Here is a 5,618-nt window from a genome sequence, read left to right as displayed (position 1 = left end):
AGGGAGAAATATTTAAGTTATACATTATTTAAATGCTGTGCTCCTTTTTTCACCCTTTCTTTTGAATTTTTTTATCCAATCATTCATATACATATATTTATCATAATATTAATTGCAATTAATCAATACCATTTATTATGTCCCATCAGATCTTCACTGCACCTTGCATTTTCGTTCACTTCACCCATTTGTCTACTAATTTCTGCTCCCAACTCCCTTTGTAATGAATCCATCCGTTTGCCTGTCCTGACACGGTCAAAACTTATTTAGAATCCCTTGTTTCCAAAGATCAAATTGCTTTTCTAAAGTAAATTTGGTTTCTAAAACTTGCCATGCCTAAGCTTCTGGTGTCAACACAAAGAGTACATACATATTCAAACAATCCGTGGATTGTTGTTTGTGAGAGGCTTGGGTTCCTGGCCTTTGAGAGGAAGTGCACAGCTAATTTCTGCATTGGGAAAGTGATGGAGCTATTATTACATTCAAGACATCACTGGTTTGTCCATTCAAAAAGGCACAAGTCAGGCTCTGTGGTCCACTCAAAGGAAGAGGTTGTGAAAGTGGGTCTCCTGGTGACACTTTGACTGCCAGCTCTTCTTTCATACCCACCAGGCAGCAGATGGTTCCCAGCATCCTGGTTTGTTAACCTTGACCTCTCCTGTCACCATGGAAACTCAGTGCTACCAAGGAAACTTCCTCTGTGATTCTCTTTCAGGCTATACAAGACAAGAATTGGGGGTGGGAGTGGGATCCAGATAATTTAATTGCCCATTATTTCTCACCATTCAGCTTTCTTTAGCACAAATAACCTCCCATCAATTTCTTAGAAAGTAGGATGTGGGATGGGAGAAACAAAGGAGAAGTCAGGCCAAGAATTGTTGCACAAACTTAACATGTTCTAACACTTCTGCTCAGTGCAGTGTTCATGTTTGAGGAGATGAGGCTTGTTTATGGTCAAATACTTAAAATGGATATAAAGTCCTTAATATCATTTGGATTTTCGCCTGTAAGTTGCTAAGCAAACATTCATTAATACAACTATTTCTCCACCATTACCTTGAACTAGAGCTAGAATTTGCTAACACTAAAAGAACTAGAATTTCAAATTTTAGTGGAATCGCTCTTTAGATTTGGAAAGAACCACAGAGGTCTTGCCTAAATATTTCAAATCTGAATTAAATTGTGCAAAATAAAGTATGCCTATATATGCTCCTTTTGAGATTCACAACTTTTCTCAGATTTACATAAATTCTTACATACAGAAAGGATTAGGAAGAAATTACACGGTCAAATCCCCTCATGTAACAGATCAGCAAAATGAAACCCAGAGAAATTATGTCCTTCTACTTGTCTCTTTCTTATGCTCCTTTTCTTCACAATTTCTTCCTCCCTCTTTTTTCTCAAAGTGAAACAGTCAAAAATATAGAATTTTGCTCTGGATTTGAACAGAGAAAGGTTTCCACAATAGGGACTTGATGAAGAAATACAGAGAATGAAGTTAGATAGGATAGAGACGCAAAGAAGGAGGAAAAGTTTTGGTAATCATTTAATAAAGGAACTCTGACTGACAACCAAACCATTAGCATTTAACATTATTAGCATTTTAATATTATTCTTTAACATTTTGTACACCAAGAGCCAAATTCTTCACAAATTAAACAATGTTTAATTAAGAGTAAAAATATTCTAAAATGGGAAACTTGATAAATGTTGTTGAGTCAAGCATGACTCATAGTGATCCTATGACCAAGAATTCTGAACCCTGTCTCATCCTGTTCCATCCTTACAACTCCTCACACACTCAAGACCATTGCTGCAGTCACTGTGTCAGTTCATCTGGTTGAGAGTCTTCCTTTCCAAGCATGATGTCCTTCTCCAAGGAACAGCCTCTCCTAGCAACAAGCCCACAGTATATGAGATGAAGCTTTGCTATTGTTGTCTCTAACAAGCACTCTGGCTGCATCTTCTCTAAGACATATCTGTTTATTCCTTTGGCAGTCAGTACTCATCCCTAACACCACATAGTTCAAAGGTTTAAATTCTTCTTCGATAATTTTTATTCACTGTTCAACTCTCAGGTGCATAGAAAGTGACTGAAAAGACCATGGCTTGAATCATATGTACTTTAGTCCTCAAACAGACATCATTGCTCCTTGATAATCTGGAGAAGTCCTTGACTACTGACATTCTCAATGCAATGTATCTATGGATGATCTCCAGACTGCTTGTTTTATACATATACATATACATATACATATACATATACATATACATATACATATACATACACATATACACATACACATATACACATACACATATTCATATTCTTAGGAATCTTTAATAGCTTAGTGTGTAGAAAATCACTCTATCATCTCAAAGCCTGGTGAATCAAATCTAGCAGCTGTCCCATAGTAGAAAGACAGGCAATCTCCTCCCATACTGTTAACCACCTCTGAAAACCCACTGGAAGGTTGATCAGCCAAATGTCAGTTTTGACTTGATAGCAATGAATTTACTAGCTTAGTTATGTATATTCTTAATCGAAGCATAGAAACAATTGGACTCATTGTATAATTATCTATAGGGTTTTTTTCCTTTCCTGAGATATTTTCATTATGTTGTTGTAGTTGATTGTGTCGAGTCAAGCATGACTCATAGTGACCCTATGAACAAAAGACTTGAAACCTTTTTATAACTATCATCTTTTCTCAAAGTTCACAGGGTTTCCAGAGGCATGTGGTTTAGGAAGTGGATGCCACTCCTGTTTCTAAATTTGCCTTAGTTTGGGAGCTCCACTAAACACTGTCTGATCACCATGGATTACCATGAGTCATGACATTTGACATCCCAATGGCACAAGGTTCAGCATCAGAGCAACCCCAGGTTACCTCAGTACAGTGTCTTGACAGAAGACCGCTGTACCGCTCAGAAGAATGTTCCTCCAAAATATAGTAACAGACTTTTCAACACAAAGGCCCTCCCTGAACTTTTATTGACTCTAAAAAAGAGGCTTAAGAAAATATTATGAGACTAGTTCATTTAATTTAGTGTAATAATTATTTTTAATAGGGATACTTTTAATAATATTTAAATTTATGAGTAATATCACTATTTATTTAAACAAATTTTTTTATTTTAATTGTCATTTTAACAAAAAGTTTACAGAAAAGTTAGATTTTTATTCATTCACTGCTGCACATTTTAACCCCTCTCCCTCCCCTCCCCTTTACCAAGTTGACTTTTTCCCCTTTTCATTTGTTTATTTACAAAATTTTAATTCAAATTCGAACAAATTCTTTCAATTTCCCTCACCCCTCTACCCATCAAATTGTACGACCCAATGATTAATCCCCTCTTCCCCCTGTACATTCACATCCCTCTGCTTCCAGCTTCTCTGACACCTCCTGAATCATTATACTCATTCTAAAATAAACAGTGTTATACAATATTTATCCTTGTGGGACTGAGTTAGTTCACTCAGCATAATACTCTCCAGTCCCTCTCAAGTTAGGTAATAACTTAAAATTTAATGCTCCTTATCCCATTGATTCTAAACAAAAGTGGCATAGTCAATAACAAGCTGTACTGCTAAGACAGGGCAGCTCTGGTGGCTTAGTGGCAAGAAGCTGTGCTACAATCCTGAAGGCATGCAGTTTGAGGTCACCACCTGGTCCTCTGGCACAGAATGGACAATCTCATACCGTGTGATTAACTGCCTCTAAAAACCCACTGAAAGAAGGTCAGTTATAGGTCGGTTCTGACTCTATGGTACACACGACACCACAACTGCTAATCCAAAAATGGAGTGTCTCTTGTGTTCAAACCCACCATTGGTTCCATGGAAGAGAGATGAACACTCTTTCCCCCTTATGATTCACTCTGGAAAACCCACCAGAGGGTCACAGTGCATTGGCAGCAACTCGATAGCAGCAAGCTTGAATTTCCATATGAAAAGACACATGCATTTATAAATAAAGAGTTAAAGACTAATTTCAAGATAACATTTTATGATATCTGGCTCTGGAACAAAAAATAAAACAAATTGGAGTCTAACCACAAATTCTAGAATCGACAATTACTTTGATAACTTGATGTTTAAGAAATTCTCTTTTGAATTTTAAAAATAAACCAACTAGTAGTACTTATATATATGTTTATATATTTATATATGTATGTATGTGTGTGTATACATACATAGCTATATATAATTTTATTTTTATATTTATATAAAACAATATGTATATATTATACATATATATATGTTGTTGTTGTTTTGTACCATAAAGTAACCCTATGTACAACAGTCCTAAACCCTGCTCTCTCCTGTGCCGATCTTTTTGTCTTTAACATACATAACCCCATTACCTTAATCACTGAATCAATCCATCTCATCAAGGGTCTTATTGTTGAATGAGTATAAGGATCCAAGGCGGGTGGGGTGGAAGCAGAGTGATGAGGATGTGCAGTGGGAGGGGGAGATTAATCATGGAGTTGTACAATTTGATGAAAGGGGGTATGTAAGGGAAACTGGAAGAATCTGTTGTGGAAAAGAATGAAAAACATGTATAAATAAACTAGTATAACAATAATATTTTTAAAAATTAAATAAATGAAAACCCCAAAAAACAAACAAATAAACAAACAAAACCAGCAAACTAGATACATCATAATGTGTAACATAAGAACTTTAGATGCCATCCATGATCCAATGGGAACATGTTCAAGCAAATCTGCAGAACTTCCTTCATCACTATTGCCTCTTGATTGTATATTGTTTCATGAAATTTTCGGTGTTAGCCAATTTTTCTGCTATAGTGACTCTGTGTATACCTCTTCCATCATATTTTGATGTTTCCTGGATCATTCAGTTTTCTATCCATAACATCCTTAAGTATTGCAACGTGAGGCTTGATTTTATCCTTCAGTTCCTTCAGCTTAAGAAAAACCAAGCATATTCGTCGCTTTTGATTTTCTGACTCCAGCTCTTTGTACATTTTATAAAAATACTTGGTTTTATCTTTGCACATTGCCCTTTGAAATCTGTTCAGCTCCTCAACTTCCTTATTTCTTCCCTTTGCTTTGGCTTCTTGGCATTTTAGTGGAAGATTCAGAAGAAAAAAACATTCATTTTGGTCTTTTCTTCCTCCTCTGTCTTTGTAATGACCTTTTAAACATTTTTCCTTAATGATAGTCTTGATATTCTCCCACAGTTCATCAAGTCTTCATTCATTAGTGTTTAAGGCCTCAAACTGTTCCTGGAATGGTTTCTAAATTCAGATAGGATAGACTCAAGGTCACATTTTTATATTTGTGGATTTGTTTTCTGTTTCTTCTTTTTAATTATTATTAAATTGTATTAGTTTTAATGAACATTTACAGAGATTTTGGGTTCTCATTCATTCATTGTTGCACTGTTTCCTCTCCTTCCTCCCCAGTTCGTTCTTCTTCCCCCCGCCCCCGAATGTCTGTGTTAATTGTCCAATTGACACAGTGCTTGTCAAAGCCAGTTCTGATTAATCTCCTTTGTCAGTGTGTTCTTTGCCATTCCCTATCACTCCTCCCTGAGAGAGACTTCACCCTGATTCATAAGGAAAAGGGGATGGTGTATTCTCTTA

Source organism: Elephantulus edwardii, unplaced genomic scaffold (genome assembly GCF_000299155.1).
Source record: "Elephantulus edwardii isolate Elephantulus edwardi_28Jun2011 unplaced genomic scaffold, EleEdw1.0 scaffold00093, whole genome shotgun sequence".
NCBI classification, from domain to species: Eukaryota; Metazoa; Chordata; class Mammalia; order Macroscelidea; family Macroscelididae; genus Elephantulus; species Elephantulus edwardii.
This window is presented reverse-complemented; position numbering follows the sequence as displayed.